This window comes from Dermacentor andersoni, chromosome 7 (genome assembly GCF_023375885.2).
Source record: "Dermacentor andersoni chromosome 7, qqDerAnde1_hic_scaffold, whole genome shotgun sequence".
Classification (NCBI taxonomy): Eukaryota; Metazoa; Arthropoda; class Arachnida; order Ixodida; family Ixodidae; genus Dermacentor; species Dermacentor andersoni.
The window spans coordinates 170632453-170653805 of NC_092820.1; the positions used below are offsets into that span (position 1 = coordinate 170632453).

At 46.3% G+C, this 21353-nt stretch overlaps 1 long non-coding RNA gene across 1 annotated transcript in view; it reads left to right on the top strand.

The window, feature by feature from the left end:
* LOC140219367 (uncharacterized) overlaps positions 1-21353 on the top strand; it is a 207685-nt gene that overhangs the window by 127119 nt on the left and 59213 nt on the right. Inside the window, exon 2 of the long non-coding RNA XR_011895578.1 lies at positions 2306-2376. This is a non-coding gene — a long non-coding RNA (uncharacterized lncRNA). The remainder of the gene's footprint in view (positions 1-2305; positions 2377-21353) is intronic.

Sequence of the window (21353 nt, forward strand, 5' to 3'; positions counted from 1 at the left end):
GCTGTTATACACTTTTCTCTTGAGGGATAATGGCAACCAAGAGATTGATAGTGTGAATATGGTCTATTGTTGAGTAGCCTTTACGGAATCCCGCCTGGTTCTTTGGTTGACAGAAGTCTAAGGTGTTCCTGATTCTATTTGCGATTACCTTAGTAAATACTTTGTAGGCAACGGACAGTAAGCTGATCGGTCTATAATTTTTCAAGTCTTTGGCGTCCCCTTTCTTATGGATTAGGATTATGTTAGCGTTCTTCCAAGATTCCGGTACCCTCGAGGTTATGAGGCATTGCGTATACAGGGTGGCCAGTTTCTCTAGAACAATCTGACCACCATCCTTCAACAAATCTGCTGTTACCTGATCCTCCCCAGCTGCCTTCCCCCTTTGCATAGCTCCTAAGGCTTTTTTTACTTCTTCTGGCGTTACCTGTGGGATTTCGAATTCCTCTAGGCTATTCTCTCTTCCACTATCGTCGTGGGTGCCACTGGTACTGTATAAATCTCTATAGAACTCCTCAGCCACTTGAACTATCTCATCCATATTAGTAACGATATTGCCGGCTTTGTCTCTTAACGCACACATCTGATTCTTGCCTATTCCGAGTTTCTTCTTCACTGTTTTTAGGCTTCCTCCGTTCCTGAGAGCCTGTTCAATTCTATCCATATTATAGTTCCTGATGTCCGCTGTCTTACGCTTGTTGATTAACTTAGAAAGTTCTGCCAGTTCTATTCTAGCTGTAGGATTAGAGGCTTTCATACATTGGCGTTTCTTGATCAGATCTTTCGTCTCCTGCGATAGCTTACTGGTTTCCTGTCTAACGGCGTTACCACCGACTTCTATTGCGCACTCCTTAATGATGCCCATGAGATTGTCGTTCATTGCTTCAACACTAAGGTCCTCTTCCTGAGTTAAAGCCGAATACCTGTTCTGTAGTTTGATACGGAATTCCTCTAGTTTCCCTCTTACCGCTAACTCATTGATTGGCTTCTTGTGTACCAGTTACTTCCGTTCCCTCCTCAAGTCTAGGCTAATTCGAGTTCTTACCATCCTATGGTCACTGCAGCGCACCTTGCCGAGCACGTCTACATCTTGTATGATGCCAGGGTTCGTGCAGAGTATGAAGTCGATTTCATTTCTAGTCTCACCATTCGGGCTCCTCCACGTCCACTTTCCGCTAACCCGCTTGCGGAAAAAGGTATTCATTATCCGCATATTATTCTGTTCTGCAAACTCTACTAATAATTCTCCTCTGTTATTCCTAGAGCCCTGCCATATTCCCCCACTGACTTGTCTCCGGCCTGCTTCCTGCCTACCCTGGCATTGAAGTCGCCCATCAGTATAGTGTATTTTGTTTTGACTTTACTCATCGCCGATTCTACGTCTTCATCAAAGCTTTCGACTTCCTGGTCATCATGACTAGATGCAGGAGCGTAGACCTGTACAACCTTCATTTTGTACCTCTTATTAAGTTTCACAACAAGACATGCCACCCTCTCGTTAATGCTATAGAATTCCTGTATGTTACCAGCTATTTCCTTATTAATCAGGAATCCGACTCCTAGTTCTCGTCTCTCCGCTAAGCCCCGGTAACACAGTACATGCCCGCTTTTTAGCACTGTATATGCTTCTTTTGTCCTCCTAACCTCACTGAGCCCTATTATATCCCATTTACTACCCTCTAATTCCTCCAATAACACTGCTAGACTCGCCTCACTAGATAGCGTTCTAACGTTAAACGTTGCCAGGTTCAGATTCCAATGGCGGCCTGTCCGGAGCCAGGTATTCTTAGCACCCTCTGCAGCGTCACAGATCTGACACACCACGTATTTACACACCACGTAACCCACTTCCCACACTTCACACATATGCTTTTTTCCCTTGCAGGACATACATAACATAACATAGATTACTATACAAAAATTGAGTGCCACGCACTGAAAAAATTGGCGCACACAAAGATTTCTTGGTGTTGATGTCTGTGTCAATCCTAAATGCGTTTTTGTTACATGACGTTATCAATAAAAGTAGCATGTTGCATTATGGGATGCCATATTTATGTGTACATAGATGATATACCCTGAGGTTGTGCATGTGATGCGACTGCTTATATTGAACAAATACCTGAGAATTAATTACGTTGACTTCTTTGTTCCTTGAACGGAGGTGAATGACCATCACTTTTTCAATTCGATAAGCAGTAGCACTTCAGGAACGCCATTTGTGACGTATAAAACAGTGCCATTGCGCCAATCTCATCCACACTAACGTCACAGTTGTTCTTTTTCGCTTTTTTTCTCCATGCCTCAGGTGTGCGGGAGAAACCCTGCCACACATACTCGGTGAGACGCCAACGCCATGCCCAGAGAAAGAGCCAAATAGTATGTATACGACCACATATTGCACCTGAGTGACTGTAATACAATAGTCATATCATAAGAAGCCAACAAACGCTGACACCAAGGACAACATAGGGGCAATTACTTCTGCGTAATAAATGAAATAAAGAAATGATAAATTAATAGAAATCAAAGTGGATGAAAAAGCTTGCCGCAGTTTGGAACCGAACCTACAACCTTCGCATTTCGCGTGCGATGCTCTACCAATTGAGCTACCGCGGCGCTGTTTCCCCATCCACTTTCTTGGGTATTTTATGTGTCCTAGTAGAACCCTGGGAGTGTTAGCCAGCGCCATCACTCACAGACCTTGGCGGCGGATGTGGAACGTCCTTTTTGCCGCAGGCGTCACGAGAACGTGATCTGTTTGGGTGAAGGCAACTGGTCAATAAACCCACATATGCTACCTGAAATGCGAAGGTTGTGGGTCGGTTCCCACCTGCGGCAAGTTGTTTTTTCATCCACTTTGATTTCCATTAATTTATCGTTTCTTTATTTCATTTATTAAGCACAAGTAATTTCCCCTATGTTGTCCTTGGTGTCAGTGTTTGTTGGCTTCTTATTATATGACTACTAAAAACCGGGCCCATTGGTTAACCCCCTTTCTTCTCGTTTATTTCATAACGAGGGTCTCGAATCCAGCTACATTGATGCCTTCAGGCAGCATATGTGGGTTTATTGACCAGTTGCCTTCAGCGAAATAGATCACGTTCTCGTGACGCCTGCGGCAAAAAGGACATTCCACATCCGCCGCCAAGGTCTGTGAGTGGTCGCGCTGGCTAACACTCCCGGGGTTCTATTAGGACACATAAATACCCAAGAAAGTGGATGGGCAAACAGCGCCGCGGTAGCTCAATTGGTAGAGCATCGCACGCGAAATGCGAAGGCTGTGGGTTTGGTTCCCACCTGCGGCAAGTTGTTTTTTCATCCACTTTGATTTCCATTAATTTATCATTTCTTTATTTCATTTATTAGGCACAAGTAATTTCCCCTATGTTGTCCTCTGTGTCAGTGTTTGTTGGCTTCTTATGATATGACTAATAAATATTCGGCTCCTCGGTTAACCCCCTTTCTTCTCGTTTATGTAATACAATAGGCATTATCATGACTGGCCCACCTATATCTTTATTAGCCCTGCCTCCGGGATTGGCACGCGTTGAAACTATATCAAAGCCCTTGAGCAGACTCACTTCGCACCCTCGTGTTAGGATCGGCGCACCAGGTCGCCAGCTTTGATTACATAGTATCCGGAATCGGCCTAGTCTCGCACGACAAGCCGCCCACCTGGGAGGTAGGCGAAAAGCAAATTCTGGAGCTTTACGTGCCGAAATCACGATGTGATTATGGCGCACGCATTAGTGGTGTACACCTGTGTGTTCTTTGAGGTGCTCCCAAATCTACGCAGACGAATGTCTCTTGAATCAAAGTGCAGCCACGGAACCCGTGCCCTTGTGCTCAGAAGCAGTACGCTATGGCGACTGGGCTACCGTGGCAGATGAGGTATCCAAATGAGGTGTCACTTTAGAGACCCGTGTTCCAATTAAGTTCCACGTTTTATATGAATTCCTACACAAAGACCCGCCATTTGTAATCATCAATCATATCGGATTATTCTTCGTGAAATTAGTGGCGAATATATTCTTCTTTTTTATTATAGAAATGGGTTTAAAGCACCACCTCAATTGACTTCTTATACGAAGTTGCGTGTAAGCTCTGCTCTACTAATTGTATTTTTATTGTGTACTTCTTCTGTTAATTCGTCTGCTTATCTGATGTCACAAAGAGTATCCAAACGTAGAAGTCGCTGAACGATCACATAATTTCACGAAAAATGGAAAGAAAGGGGCGACGGAGGGCTTGCGATCCAGGAGAGCAACAGAAAGTGCGAAACAGCGAAACAAGCGAGTCCGGTTTAACAACGCTAATCCAAGGCTTAAACAGGGGCACGAAACCCACCAGTAGAAAGTTCATAGAACATCACCAACTCGCGCCCTTTGTATGCCGTATATACCACGTATCACATACCGCATACACAGTGCGTGGCAGACCATCGCCTCGTCGCGCAAACTGCTGCGTCCTTCACACGACGTGCAGCTTTAGCATAGTGCATAATACTGCGGGGATCGCAGAATCCGCGCCAGCAGCCGCGCTACGGACTTGGTTGCACTGAGAGATAACCACTACTTCCGGTTTCGCGGAGGTGGGACCGACCAGCGTCGGTTGAGTGTCGGTGGAAGAGGGCCGCTGGACCACGACGCGCAGCTAGGTAGGGGTCGCTGCAACGCCTCCAGAGAATGCCACGACCAGCCCCGTGCGAGCGCGGAGTCCAAGCGTGACACGTCGTTACGCGCAGTGCGCCAGCAGCGGCCGCGCCTTATCGCGTCGGAGTCAATTTAGCGGTTGTTTGGTGTCAGCTTGCGGTGGCGGTTGCGGCGTGGCGGCGAAGTGTGGCCGATGGCGAAATTCAGCCCCCCCCCCCCCCCCCCCCCCCCCCCTCATACCCACCTACAGTCCTTAGGCATCGCCTTCACCTCCCGGGTTTCGGTCGTCTCTCTCAAATTGTGTGCGTAAGCTTCGGAGGCTGGCTCGCTGACTTGTGGTGGGGGCGGCTGGCTCCTCACAATCACCTTCTCGCATAGAGAAACGGTGCATGGCGAAAGAATGGCCCGTATAATACTCGTGGCTGCTCGATTTCTCCTTGTGTAGTAGGCTACAGCAAGCGATGTTCTCGCGTACGAAGTTGTGACGATCTGCGCGCGTTCGTGCGGCTGCGACTGCAAAATCCTGTTCGGAAACGAGCACATCATGGTCGATGATGCTGGAAATTCTAAAATAAGATTCTAGAGCGTCCACTTCGTCTAAATGAGAGCGAACTGGCTGTAAGTGCATGCGCTCGTGCGTCTTGAGTATGGGACATTGACCCCTTTCCACGCTGAGGTAGCGACGAAGCCGGGACTTGTATGGCGCCCTTTAACAACCAATATGAGCGGACAGTTAAAAGATACGTGTGGCATAAACCAGATGCGATGTGTGTGCGCGTTATAGGAGAAAAGGGTAGCGCCAATTTCTTAGCTGCGCCTTGGGATAGCCTACAATAATGACGCCCTTAAACAAACGACAGGTACTCTGCTAGGACAATCCACTCTGGCACCATCTAGGCGACAATATGATGATGTTGAGAAGTAAGTGAAATAATATTTACTCTACCTAGGTGGGCTTGCAGCTTTCGAAAGCGAGCAATACGCCAAATTAAGGAAAAGAAATTTCGTTTTTCTTACAGCCTGTAGGGCTGCCTCTGTATGCATGAACTGCTCTAAAGCGCTTTCTTTCATCTCATCATACTAGAGTATCATATAGTGCTCGTCTTCATTCTCCGCAAATGCCTATGAGTTCGTGTTCCCAAAAGCCGTCCTGTCTAGCCCATAAGTCCGCGCTCGAGTGCGGATGGAATGCCTACGCCGAGTCGATGGTGCCCAAATTCGCGTCTCTGTTTCATTCCTGTCGCGGATTCCAAATTCCCGGCATCCGCGCTAGGAATCGCAAGCTCGTACACCTCTTTGCTCTGCTGGCACGCGCACGGATGCAAACTCGCCTACACACACACGCACACACTAGCTGGGGAGTATGCGTCATTTGTTTGCCGAGCGGACGTCATTTGGACTCTCTCGGCACGCAATCGATATGAAGCGGCGTCGGTATAAGCTCGGCGGTTGTGCGCCCGCTCCTGTCGATAAGGAAACGGGGCGCATCTGATAAAGGCATCGGGAAGAGAGACCCGGCGCGCGCGCCAGCACTCACATTCGGACCCCCCTGTAATTGGAGGAAAGGCCATAAAAACGCCAGCCTATTGGATCCGGTGTGGTGGCCTGGCCAGCTTCCGTGGCCGGAGAGCCTGCCGATAAGGTCTCTCTTCTCAACACATTCACTTTATTGCTCTCCCGAGGGGCCTACCGCTCCTGGCTGCTGCAGCGGCGGGAAGGCAACCCCCCTCGACACTATATACTGCGAGAGGCACCTAGCGTGCAGCTCGCGAACGAGGCCGGTAGGCAGTCGTTGACTCTGAAGCACCGCGGCAGCCGCAATCTGTGGAGTGTGTTTTCGACGGTAATGTGGCCTTATAAATTCGGGCCGGGAGGTGCACTGAGCGCTAAAAAGAAGCCCGAACGAGGCTACACGATTTGACCACAAATAGCCTAGAACGAACGAAATGCTTAATCCCCCCACAAGTAATTCAAATTTCGGGTTTCTTTCAGTTCAAGTGGGCTTGTATATTTTATTCTTTAGGCACTCGCTTTGGGAGATAGCTTGAATATACAGTGTTTCTTTATCTCCACCCAATTTTTTAAATGTTGCCTATGGCTGATAGCACAATTTTAACCCATGATCTAAATTACTCGATGCGGCGGCCGTTACATCTGCGAGAAATCAAAACGTTTTATTCAATAATTATTGTAATTACTCTGACAAACTTTTTAATTATTTACTTTCTGCCACATATTTCGATCTAAGGTAGCACGGCGTATCCACTTGGAACGAATTGTTTGGACAGCACCAGTTCCGAGATATTAATTTTCAACGTGTCCATCAAGATGCTTTGGTGTTCCAGTTATTTTTCCGCTTCAAAGCATAAAACAGCAGTTTCTTAAAACAATAACTGGAATGCCAATGCATTTCGTCGGCCATATCGACAATTAATATCTCGGAACTAGTGCTGTCCACAGAATTCGTATATTAAATATGAGGCATAAAGTAATTAATTAAGAAGTTAATTAGCGTAATTACGTTAATTCTTCAATTGAACATTTTGATTTCTCGTAGAAGTAATGGCCGCCTCTTCGCGTAATTTAGATCAAGGGTTAGAATTGTGCTATGTGCCATAGGCAATGTTTAAAAAATTTCGTGCAGCCAAAAAAAGCACCCTGTATGTTAAAAACTATGAGGAAATGTCGTCAATGCAAATTATGAGCGTTCATGATTCGTGATTTATCTGAGAGACGCTCTTCGAATCGTGTGCCAAAAGTGCTTTGTCATTGTCTTCCGCTACAACTTCTTTAGAGCCGTGGTCTTCTTTCATTTCTTGTTCAGTCGAAGCGTGTTCGCAAGAGAAAATTGCTAGTAGATTCGAATAGGAATCGTCCAGAAAGAAAACGGTTAAGAATTTGTTAGAGAGCCAAATATTTCCAATTATTGTACAAAGTGTACTATGAAGGTTGTGTGAAATTGGTCCGACAAAAAGCAAGAGAAAAAGAAGAAGAAAAGAAAGCATATTTACGTGTTTTGGTAGACAAGAAATCCCGGCCACAGCGGCCGGATTTCAGTGGGGGCGAAATGCGTAAAACAGCCGTGCACTTAGATTTAGGCACACGTTCAAAAACTCCAGGTGGTCCAATTTCCCGAGTCCCCCACTACGACGTATCTCATTATTATATATCATGGTTTTGGCACGTAAGATCCCGTAATTTTTTTTTTTTTTTTGTACACGAAATGCCGTTAACACTTCTGGTCTGGTCACCTGAGAAGCTTGTAAAGGAAAACAAAAACTTTGCAAGGTGATCATACCTGAGAATGAGGGTAAGGAAACAACGAAAAAACCCATAGCCCGATGCACGTAGTATAGTGTGTTGTGCCTTTTGAAGGAGCTTAGTGCAATACTGCTGCACCGAACATAGTTTTAGAGAATCCAAACATGCTTAAGATTTGTTATCTTTTCATATTTATAGCTGATATAACAGTCCGTAGCATTGACGAAATGTTGTTGCAAGTATTGTGAGAGAGAGAGGAAGGAGAAGAAAGGAAAGAATAGACGGAGAGGTAAACCAGACGCGTCCTATTTGCTCGGTATATTCAAATACCGTAGTCGCTACAACAACTAAATCACCTTTTTTTTTTGTCTTAAGGTGATGTCATACGACGATCTCTCGTATGGTGAGCAAGCATCATATCGCAGCTGTAAGCTCCTCAAGGAGCGGGAAGACTATGGGAACTGAGGGGTCCTCTCTTCTTTCTTTGCAATCATATGAAGCAGAAGACAATGAGGTCAGACAAAGCTTAGGACAAACTAATCGTTATCTTTAATTGAAATGTAGCACTAATAACGAAAAGAGCAATGAAAGTGGACTAAAAGGTAACTTGCCACCGCAGCTGGTGGGAGCTGAACGCATATCTTCGGCACTACGCGTTCGGTGCTCTGACCAATTAAGCTGCACCGCGGTGGCTGTCCTACCGTCAAATTTGACGAGTATTTGTCTGTGTGTGCAAGGCCTCAGCCTGGGAGTGTGCCAGCGTCCCTCACGGTCATGGCGGCTGATGTGGGACATCCTTTTAACCGCAGGCATCTCGTAGCATGTGAACTTGTGCTTCACCTCAAAAGGCCTTTGCAGCACTGTAGAAGCTGCAGGACTCCTTTAGCCAATATGAATACTGAATGCCTCTCGATGTGTGTTCATCCACGCCTCGTCGTCTGCTCACTGCCATAGTAATTTGCGCGTATACGACATTCATGCGCAAAGGTCCTGAAATCTCCTGTATCGATGTAACGTATCACGTACCCAGCAAAATGAAGCTCTCTAATCCCTCCGATAATGAGACACCTAACAACCGGAACTGTATTTCGATACACCCGTAGACATCTCGTACCTTCGGCAGTGCTGCAAACGGCTTGTGAGATGCAGTATATGAGCCGGCAACTAGCCAAGCCCATGAAAGTGTCTCTCTCACAGATATATATATATATATATATATATATATATATATATATATATATATATATATATATATATATATATATATACGCGGTAATAATGCAAAAAGAGCGAAGTTTACACACAGCTGGAACCTAATAAACTGCAATCTTCAATTGAAGTACGTATCAACTCGCTCAAATCCTGTGTAGCTTCTTTTGCGAAAGAAGCCCTATCATCGGAGAAAGGCAGCTCGCACATACTTTCGATGACCTTCAAAGGAAGAGGCATGCATTGAAGTCGCAAATCATGACTAATACAGCGCAGAGATACCTTGTTTTCGTGTAGCCTTCGGCCTCTTCCAGGAAGCTCGTGCACTGTGTCGCAAATGCATTGCGCCACTGCAGTTGTAAACGCTCGCTCGAGAAATGTGAGTTTGGCGCTCGAAAACTGAGCAACGACGCGAAGAGACCATGTTACAAACTCCGTCTGCGCAACTCAAGTTCGTGACGAAGCATTCGCTTTTGAAATCTTTTGAAATGTCTAATTTGATTTGGCCGCGTCGGGTTCCTGCAGGGTCCGGCTCATTTTCCTCCTACCAATTTATCCCTCAGCCTATATTTAATATATACGTATGTACAGTTTTGTGTTTATATTAAAGTCTTTCCTTCGGTACGCCGGCGTTGGATCGAAGTTCAGACTGGCGAGTTCCCCATTCGAGCGGTTTCGCCCGCATCTATGATGTCGTTCCCAGGAACCATTAATCAAATTGCGATTTATAAGGCCACATTGTTGCGCTGGCACTGAATTTGGTCGCTGATTGGCTGAGCCAGTTACGACGCAAAATATATTTATTTCCTTTGTCTGCGTGAACGCTGCCGTTTTGTATTTTCAAAAAAAAAAAAAAAAAAGGAAATGAAATGAAGCAACGTAGATCGGAAGAAAAGAAAAAGAAACAGCCGTCATCCTCGATATTTACGTGTCATGATTTTTAAAAATTTTTATTTCTCTGTTTATGGATTGGACTGGTTACGATTGCAATGTATTTATTTTATTTACAGCTACCACTTCGATCAGGCTCATTTTACTGCTTTCCCGGTTCTGTACGCATGGAATATACATATGTATGGACTGTACGTGCTGCTTTAAAATGAGCTCTTCCAATTCACCTACGCCTACACGCGCCTCCCCACCTCCCTCACCGTTGAGAGCTGGGCGGTTGCCTGTTGATTCAATTAGCCCACAGCGGTGGCGCGCTCCAGCTAGTTTGGTCGATGATAAGTAAACGGACAGGCAGCGCCCCCTTCCGCTCGCCCTCATTTTCCCCGTAGATGGCAGTGCAGCGATACTGTGGGACATATTCGTGGCGCATCGCTAAACATAGCCGGCGTTGAGTCGACGACCCTGTACGTCACCGCTTCCACCTGCTCATTCGACAAGGACTTATTCTCGGCCTTTCCTGAGGCGTGGTGCGATCATTTTTCTATAAATGGTTAGCACTGAAGTCACGGCGGCCGCCATGTTCCGCTACTAGCACGTTGAGAAGCTGCGTAAACATCAATCAGGACAGCACGACAGCATGCCAGATTCACGATATTGAGCCTAGCAACAAATCAGTAACAGTGATAATTCAGTGAAAAAAACGGTCGCCGTAAGAGAGCAAAACAATATTCTCGTGCTGGTGGTGGTGATGAACTTTATTGAAAGGGGGGAGGGTAATAATGTGGTCCACTGACGTCATCGCAGCTACCATGTTTGGCTACTAGTACGGTAAAAAGCTGCGTCCATGACGTCACAGGAAAACTGTCTACATAAACAATTCATCACGCGCCACATTAATTTTTGATACGCAGATTCCATTCCATTCCATTCAATGCTTATCTGCTGGGACAAACTGTGCACAGATACCATACAACGTGTTAACCGAGGTAATGCGAAAGGGGGCAGGAAGAGTGTGTCTCTTGACGACACCTACACTTCGGGAGGGCAGGGGGTGTGGGGACGGCTTATACGTTGTGGATCTCGCGTTATTTCTCCGTTACACATTGGTTAGACATGCACTTACGACTCTTTGTATTGTCGATCATACGGCTCACGTAGTCTTTACCAGCGTTTTCCCCGTGATATAGCGGGGAATGGGGGTGATGGTCAAGCTGCCAAACAGCAGCTTTCTCCCGCAGTCTTCACATCTGTATTAGTGTACAAGATGGATGAGTGTATCTGTATAAGTGTACAAAATGGCAAATAAAAAGAAGTAAGAATAACTCACAATCATAAGAACAGATAGATCGATGATAACAGGCGAGGAGTAGCAGCGCAGGCCATATATATATATATATATATATATATATATATATATATATATATATATATATATATATATATATATATATATATATATATATATATATATATATATATATATAGCACGCAGGACCGGACGTAACATATGCAGGAAAGATACGACCAACCTTTTGGAAAACTTGTTTACTTAACGTTTTTGGCTTGTTCACCATTCGAAAACGTTAAATAAATGCGTCTTCCAAAAGGTTCGTCCTCTCTTTCCGGCATATATATATATATATATATATATATATATATATATATATATATATATATATATATATATATATATATATATATATATATATATCCTGCCTCATTTTCAATAAACAGTGCTTGAAAGCTATCGTCATTTATACCAAAAAGCCGTAACTGCTCTCGTCAACTTCATTTCTCGTACATCGTGCCCTCTTTAAGTGTATTCTTCCTAGTCCAAGCTTTACCGTGTAATTGTGAGAGGCTAAACTGAATGGTAAAATAAAAGAGTTATTCCATGTGCATGTATAATCCGATACACGCGACGTCGAGTTCGAGTAAAGCCTACACAGACAGCTAAAGTTTTCGAGGCGCGCCCAATGCTTTCTGCTTAATCAAGCCGCACGCTACACAGATCACCACCAGTCGCTGAACGCGTTCCCGATGACTACGTGAAAGCGGCGCGCGCTGATGAGCTCTGTATAGACATCCGCTCGCATTTGTTATGCGCTCTCGCTGCACCATTCTCGTCGAGAAAGCGGGGTGTTTCGGCTCGATATATAATGCAGATTGTTTACACAGGCTGCGAGAACCTAAGCTGGCTTTTAAAAAAGCGCTTCGAGGGGATCAGCGCATAGGACACGAGTTTTGCAACGTTTGGCCAGCGGCTGCGGGCATCGTCATTTGGGCTATCGACAAAGTTTGCAGATATATATGTAGCATTCGATGCCCCCTCAGCAGTACTTGCGTAGCTCCAGCAGCGTGTATGTACTAGTATTGTGCTAAAACAACGTACGTCGCGCTCTTTCTTTCAAACCACACACACACACACACACACACACACACACACACACACACACACACACACACACACACACACACACACACACACACACACACACACACACACACACACACACACACACACACACGCGCACGCGCACGCACGCGCGCGCACGCACGCACGCACGCACGCACGCACGCACGCACGCACGCACGCACGCACGCACACGCACGCACGCACACGCACGCACGCACGCACGCACACGCACACGCACGCACACGCACACGCACACGCACACACGTACTGCACAAGCTACGCAAGTACTGCTGAGGGGCCATCCAATGCTTTATTGCCTTTGAGTAATGGAAGTAATGGTAATTTTGGCAGCCCACCACCGCTGGTCGTATTGCCGTTGCTTTTCCCTTTGCCACTCCTCGTATTCACGCTGCTCCTCGGGAGTCCGAACTAAGCGTTGCCTGCCTAGCCATAGCGGTGCTGCAACAAGAATGAAATCAGTTGCCAGACTGGTTCTTTTATACATGAAAGGCTGTTGACGTTACTCCCCACGTCGCAATCGCGGCAGCGTGCGCAGCAGTACTCTTTAAAACGAAACGTGTGCGGCGAGCGCTACGTTCTTCGCATTGTTATCAGGAGCGCCTTATCGTCAATGATGTGGTTTGGATGCTTGCTTTGTACTTTCACTTTATTGAAAACGTATGCTGTGCTTTATGTTCTATGCGTGATACCAAAGAATGCATGCACTTTTCGCTACAAACGCTGAAGTTTTTTTTTTTTTACATATTGCTGAAGGTATTTATTTCTTTTTTTTTCTCGTGAGGACGCGCCACGAGAAATCCTTACCAAATAGAGGCTAGCAGCTCCTCTGTAATAACCATACTTCGTATATTACCACAACCGCTTATTCCTGTGAAGTTATGTACAATTAGGTGTTATTTGTGTACATTTGTGCTTCTGGTATGATCGCGATCGCCAGCAGTTAACCGCCGCGGTAGCCCATGCAATGGCTATGGCGTCGCACTGCTGAGGTCGCGGGTTCAATACCGGCAGTGGTGTCCGCCTTCCCATGGAAGCGGAATGCAAAAACGTTCGCGTACCGTGCGTTTGGGTGCATGGTAAAGAACTCCAGGTGGTGAAAATTAGTATGGAGTTTCCCGGTATGGCGTTCCTGATAATAAGATTGCGGTTCCGGCATGCAAAACCAGAGTATTCGATTCTTATTAAGCGGTGAGCTGTGGCCGCTGGTCGCAGAAACGTGTCACTGCGCTCATTCGGTGGTAGATAGGTTCGATCTGCGACCCCATCCCTGTTAAAATAGTACTTTGCATTTTGCGACATACAAGTAGATGTAATGTCGCATTGAACTACATGAGGTACACATGTATCTTCCTTTCATGTGGAACACGGTAATTTTTCTTTTATTCGCGAATGCGAGACGCAAAAGAACTATGTCTAGCATTCGCTGCGTTGCTTGCCATGTATGGGACGGAGTATAATATATTGCTTACTGTGAAGAAAAAGACAACCATTCCACTCTGTGAAGATGGAAGGGCAGCGAAACCACTTTGCTTTTCGTTTGAGAGCTTTGACTGTCGTCAGGTTTCGCTGCCATTGCATCTTCACAGAGTGGAATGGTTGTCATTTGTTTGAAGTGTCTGATGATGGGAGTTGATGTGTTTGAATGGATGATTTAGTAAAGGCAGTGGCTGCTGTTAGATTGAGACTCTTTATTTTGTCAGAGTAGTCACGATTGCTTTATGATCACTGGGATATACACTCAGTGGTTCGACTGCCACCCTAGAGAGGTTCTTGGCTAGAATCAGATCAATGCACGTCAGGCGATGCGTGTTAGGTATGATGGAGTTGTAGGCCAAACTCAACATTGTAGGCCAAACTCTTCCAACTTATATATTGCATGAACCATTTATTCTCTGGCTTAGAAATGTCCTCGTTGAAGTCTCCGTTGATGATCACAGGTGTGGTATCATGCTTTCTAACTTACTGGAAATACGCGGTCATACACTTCTTGATTTCGGGCTTAGAAGTAGCGGGCGAGACGTACATCGTCGGGATCACAATTCCTTCTTCAGTTTGTATAGCACAAACATCCGCGCAGTCGGTGACGATTCTGTTCACCCCAAGACCGAATGGCTGCACTTGAATGTCACTGTTTACGTATACAGCAACACCTTCAGAGCGCGACTCCGCCCAGCGATCTCACGCGACTCCGGTGTAGCCGTTGAGCTGGGCGAACGAGTCTGACCACGTTTTCGAAAGACACAGGACGGGTATCTCGTTCAGGATTGCATCGTGATTGAGATCTTCTGCATGCAGATTCAGTCAACAAATGTTCAATGTCGCAACTGCAATCGTACGCAGTTCCTGCAGTACTGCTTGGTAAGTCTTGGTTATCGTAGGCAGGTGGTGATTTTCCAAGCGCCTGAGCTTTGTCTCCGTTTTTGTTTGCATGGTGAAACGTGTGATCTATCTTCGCATTCGTGAGGAAGAGGCGGTTCACGTCCGTGCATTGGCTCAGAGCCGCGTACACTAGCTTCTGTGGGTGCTTCTTGTCGTACTCGCACACCACTTTCCAATACGTTACGCATTACAGGTTCCAGAGCCCACAGGGGTATGTGCCGTGGTGTTTGGACCCTTTCTGCACTGTCACCAGGATCGGCTCACATAATGATTTTTCTGTTGCCGGACGCCGAAAGACTACGGAAGGTTAGTCATATACAACTTTCGCTGTAAAAAAGCAAAAGAAATCCTGCCTCGTTCGTTACGCAGAATGTATTGATCTTCAGGGGCAAGAATCGCTACAGCGTTTTTTTTTTCCTTCCTCAATATTTGGCTTTATTCGGGAAATGAATTTTATTTCGTCTGCCTTCTCCATGCAATCAGTGTTTACGCTGTTGGGCAACACGTGCCCTCTGTATACCAAGCTAATCTCAAGTCGAGATTTTTGCGGTCGCTTTTGGAATAATGTGCTGACTGTGCTATACTTGCGCTGTGTACAAGACGGGATAATTAAGTTCTCCCACTTTAGATCTCTCAACCCTGGTTGACACAGAATTTTATATCGCACGCTGATTGTGAGCCCCGTCAATCGACCACAACAAGAGCCGACTTCGCTCACCGCTATCTCCACTGCCGAATGTGTTTTGCTTAAATGTGCAAATAAAGTTGGACGAGTTAACAGTGTTCTCCGAGTTCGCGACATTCATCTGCCTGCCTTATAATATATATTGCGTCATCATTCATCCTTCTTATAAATTCTCCTATCCGTAGTAGTTCCACGCCACTGCTGCTGGCTCGCTGAAATATGTACTCGTGGGTACATGTATACGTGTAACCCCGTATGCAAAAGTACCGTATCGCAAGTCCAAACTTTTCATTTCTTCCTCAGCGAAATTGTTTGGGTTAGCTGTTGGAACTTCAGATGTTACTCATGCGCAGGTCTACTGCTGGCATATCAGTGAGCAAACCGGTGCAGTTTGGGGTCTGGATTATTTTTACATTCGGGAATGTGTGTGTGTGTGTGTGTGTGTGTGTGTGTGTGTGTGTGTGTGTGTGTGTGTGTGTGTGCGTGTGCGTGCGTGCGTGTGTATGTTTCTGTCCGTGTGAGGGGGAGGGGGCGGTATCACAACACGGAGGTGAAGGAGGAAAGAAAGGGAAAAGGCAGGGATGTTGACCAGAAAAGCGTCTGGTTGGGTATACCGTACGCTGGGGGAAGGAGAGAGGGGAATGCAGAGATGACAGTGAAGAAGGGAAGACGCGGTGAATGCGTGTACGCGCATGTTTCCAAAAAGTGAAAGTTCTGCCCAGCCTGATGTCAAGAGGATGCAAATACAACTATGCACACATGCTTTTCCCTTTCGTGAATGTATAGGTGCTTCATTAAGAACACGTTTAGTGGACAGGCCTTAATAAGTTACCGGAAGGGCCGCTGCAGCTTAATCAGAGCCCTGGTTTAAATTATATGGTTAGTGTAACATCTGTCTGCACGCTTTTACGCGGGTACGCGCTCGTCTACGGCGCCGACTCAGTCATCGTGTTCCCCACTTGTAGTTTGGATTAGGTTCACTATACGGGTGGTTGTCTATTGCACTCTCTACCTCCAACAAAATGAGTGCACACAAGTGCACACAAGTGCACACAAGTGCACAAAAGATTTTCTTAGATAACTTCATCACATAAATAGTTCACCCACGTAAGGTGTTGTTGATTCCCCGCGGGCGGATGCCGCGTATCAAACAAGGACGACTGGCGTTTGAGGCTCTGAAGAATTCGTGCTTGTCATTTTTTCTTCTCTTTGCTGCGATACAAGCTATGTATCTTCATTCAACAACGTTCGCGAATGATACACAATGAGCCGTTGAGAAATAACGCCTGTTCATTTCTTTCTGTCGTTTGCGAAAAGCTGCTGGGCATCGCAGCTCGGTACTCATCACTGCTGCTAGGTAGTTCTTCTAAGAAAGAGGGGAAAAATATTTGGTTTAACGTCCAGAACCAGCACAATGGGGTTATGAGGGAAATTATAGGGGAGAGTGCCAGGTTAAGTTTATTCACCTGGGGGTTTTTAACGGGCACAATAAATTTCAGTACACGAGCGTTCTTGCATTTAGTCCCCACCAAAACGCAGCCTCCTCTGCCAGGAATGAAACCCGCGACTCGGCCAGGCAACGCCATAGCTACTGAGCTACCGCTGCGCACCCTTGTGAGAGAATGTCTTGGATATTTGTTCGGGTTGTTCAACTCAGTTATGCAGTGATCCTTTGCTGACCGACACGAAGCATTGCGAGCTCTCTAGCGTCAGTGTTTAAAACAGGCTTCGTGGCGGGTTGGTTCAAAGGTTTTCTACGGGAGTGTTGCAGATTTTCTTAAGGTGTCACGACAAATGGAAAGGGAGGGGGGAAGAATATGTAATTAGAGGAAAAGCCTTTCAACAGCATTTGCGTGTTCTACCATCCTGCCTTTGTCGTCGTGCTTCAAAAAAAAAAAAAAGAAAGAACGAAACTTTCCCCATGAAGATCGACCAACTACGGAAACGCCATCTGGTTTCTGTGAGCATCTTACGGTGTCGGATAAAACTATACATTGCGTATTTGTTTCTAGTTCAGTAGCGAAAAGGACAGGTTGCTTTACAGAGCTCACAAGGAGCGGGCAAAAAGAAAGGGAAAAGAAATAAATAATGTTGTACAAAGCATGCGCTGTGTTTCCGGCATCCTTGTGTCTCGCACTCGCGGCAAACTTTCATCTCCGATAAAAAAACTCCTTGGTTTCGTCCTCGGCATTTGCATGCTGACAGGGTCACTAATTAATGCGGGCCGCTTAAACGGAAGGCACGCCGTTGAACACGAACCGAACGTCGAAATGAAAGGAAGAGGTCCTCCCCATTTGCGCTTCGATAATGCACTCTGAACGTTTGGATGACCACGCGACACGGGAGTACCGAGAAGCCACGATGGCGGCTTCATTATACGGGGCGTGAGCAGTGCGACATAACTGCTGGCAGCGGTGACTGGAAGAGCAGTGCGTGGCGTGTAAATGTGCACTGATGTCTACCGTGTGTGCCTCTGTTGTGTCTGTGCCTGTTTGTCAGTGTCGAATACACTTCTCTGCGTGTTGTTTAGAGACGAGTAGGCCGACGCACGCTCTGCGCGTTCTATAATTAGCTACTCGGAAATGCGGACACTGCCGCTGTACAAGGTTTCATTCACGTACTAATGATGGATCTGAACTAATGACGAATTTGAGGTTGCGATCACGAAAAACCATAATGAGCGAAACTGGCGACGAGAAGATAGATCACGTACGATCAAGATAGGAGCATGTATACTTCGCTTCCCAATAGTGCGGTACAAAAGGAGGATGAGATGTTTTTAATTAACCGTATGTAAGGAATAGGCAGGAAGTAAAATGCTGCTGGCCGCACTATAATTGTCTCGTTCACACACTGTAGCTGTCAGCACTATAACTGTATAATTCAACAAAGGTGCGACAAGTAGATTTGAATGGCTCCTCGACAAGAGGCAGAACCAAAGCTGTGTGAACCATGCAGGTATAAAAAGTATAATTAAAGTAAAATGCCTTTATAGTGCGATAGCAATGATGTGGAGAATGCAGGCAAACTTTCGCCGTCCAAGCTCAAGAGTGATTAGATGGGGCTGGAGCGCCCCGCGCGCCCTATGCTGTAGGTGAGAGATAAAGCATGCGAGGGCGAACCGAGAAGGATAGTGGCTTGATGTGCGCCATGTTCCCGCATGCCCAATATTGGAGGCAACGTGGCCAAGCGCGAGCTAGAGATCACCTCTTCTAGCCCGGCCATTGCTGCGCAGGCTGTGCTTGCGGCTGACTGCATCTGCGGTCCTCGCTCCATATCTTGGAGGTAATCCGCGGCGAATGCAAAGCTTAAGGAAGAGCCGAGGTGGCTGGTGGCTTCACGCGCGCTGTCGTTTCGCCCGCCTAGTGTTGGACGTCGAGTAATGCCAATGATGGGGTGAAGCAGAAAGCAGCACGAAGTGTTCGCTCCCCGCGGCCGGCGCTCTACATGCCAGCGGGGGGACAGCTAGGGGTCAAGGTCATCGAATGAGCTAGATCCGTTTATGTTTGCCTGTGTGCGAGTCACACCATGCCTGTAATTTAATTAGTAAGCGAATGTTTACTGAAATATATAGGGCCGATAAAGCTACGCACCTTACTTACTGTAGTTGTCCAATGCTTGTATTGCTACGAATGCTTAGCCTTTCATGCGAAATTGTGGCTGTCTGTTCACTTTCTCTCATTCTTGAGCTGAAATAATGTTTTGGCAGCTCTTATTCCAGGAGTTATTTTACTCAATATTACGTTTACTTTTTCTTTGTCCCGTTTTGAACGAAACAAGTCCTTGCGGTGGATGTTCTTCGCTGTCGTAACTTGGCAGATGACTCCCAACGCCGCTACGTAATGTACCAATGTACGCTTTGTAACAGCAGTACGCTTTGTAAGAAACTAATCTATTTTCTGTGACCATGGCGTTCACTGTGAATGTGATGAAGTATTGAGTCTGCGTCAGTCAGAAAGGAATCACCCAGACTTGGTTTATTGATGGCGGAATTGAAGGTTATTAGTTTAGTGCGCTGAGTTGTAAGACAATACTCACATGTTCATGCTTCTTCGTGGATATTCCCGTCAACAGCCACCTTATCTATTTCACCGACCAGTTGTTACATAGTCGATAAAGTTAAATTGAAATGTATTAGATGCGTCTTGGCGTTCACCGGGAAAGGGGTCCGATCATCAAATTTAGCAAGTCACTGAGGCTTGAGTTATTGATGACCGAATCCAAATTCTTTGGGTTAGGCGGTGAGTAGGAAGTCGATGCCTACTCGATGGTTCTTCTGGCTGGGCTTTTCTGTTAGCCGCCAGCTTATTTGATTCTGCGGTCAGTTCTTACACCATCGACGAAAGCACAAATAAAACAATATTGTCATGCTCATGTCGTTTGCTACACCAAGCTGTCAATAGCTAATGGCTTGACAACAACAATGGCACTACGACGACAGCATTATGACGACACTTCGTTGAGTGACATCTCAGTTTGGAGAAGAGCCGTCTGCTTAAGAGAAGCGCCCAGAATGACTGAAGCGTTGAAAGTCACGCTTCAAGTCACCGCGCTTCTCTCGGCCTTTGAATTCACCTACCTGCAGTTGAAATTGAGCAAATCGGATTCATTGGTGTAAAGGCAACTTAGCTTTGCTGCGCAAGCCACAAGGCGATAACGCCTACGTTTAGTAAACGAATTAAGACTATATTCGTTGCCCCGTATCAGTAAAACTTCGCAAATATTGTCTCCAAATCAACGACTTTCTCTCTTTCTCTTCTCTCTCTCTCTCTTCGCGCAATCTTATTTCCTTATATCTCTTAGCCTGCCCAAGAAAACGATTTGAAGCCTGCGCTGAGCTTTACATTGCACCGTGGCATCACGGACGCTCAAACTTTGTTTCTTACAGAGTCACTGCTTTTGTTCTGTAAAAAAAAAAAAAAAAAAAAAATACGCCAACCATGACGATACTCCCTAATGTGAAATTTGAACGCAGCGTTGTACGTGTTTTCATTTCGCGATATATTGGCTGGCGCGGACTGTCTGTCTCATGCGGCACGCGCGACTGCCTCACTAATCCGGAGATCGCTAGGGGCAGCGCGTAGGTTACGCGTGGGCGCGATTCACAGGAGCCGCCGCAGACATACCTCCGAGAAGAAGCGCGCTACTCTGGCGACAACTCCTAGCCATCTTCGCAGCACTACGTTTTCTTTTCACGCTTTCGCCATACTTTCCCCCTCCTCTGCTTTCCACCTTGCGGTACCGCTGCACCATCCTTCACCGCTTTCCTCCTCGCATCTTTCATCCCTCTCTGCGCTCCGCGTTTGCTCTTTCATCCAACGCTGTGCTCGTTCGCCCGGTTACGCCGACGCCGGCCGCAGTAACGGGCGCCTAAAAGCTGCGCTCTAAAAAAAAAAGAAGAGAGAGGAAAGCTTGCACCAAAAGCTGCCATTCTGTGAATAATATCCACTTGGGTAAAATAAATGGTGCACGTTTCTCCCCAGAACAAAAAGTAGTTGACCTTTCTAGAGGGCACAAGGTACTCTTCGACAAACCTACAAAAAGAAGAGCATTTAGCGCATTGAGAATCTTCGAGATGCGAAGAGACTCCCAACCTTGCATGTGCTCGAACGCATGCGCAAGGTTCGGAGGAGCACGCGAGCACGCGTGCACGGCTCCACAAGCGAGTGAAATGCTATTACCGGAGTATTAAAAGAACCTGATAATGCTAAGAGAGCCTTAGAACGTGCATAGACAGCGTCAAAGACGAGTGGACCAAGAAAAACACACCATAACAGTGCGTAATTAGACACAAATGCATATCGCAGACAGAAATGTGCATGCCGTATGAGAAGTGCCT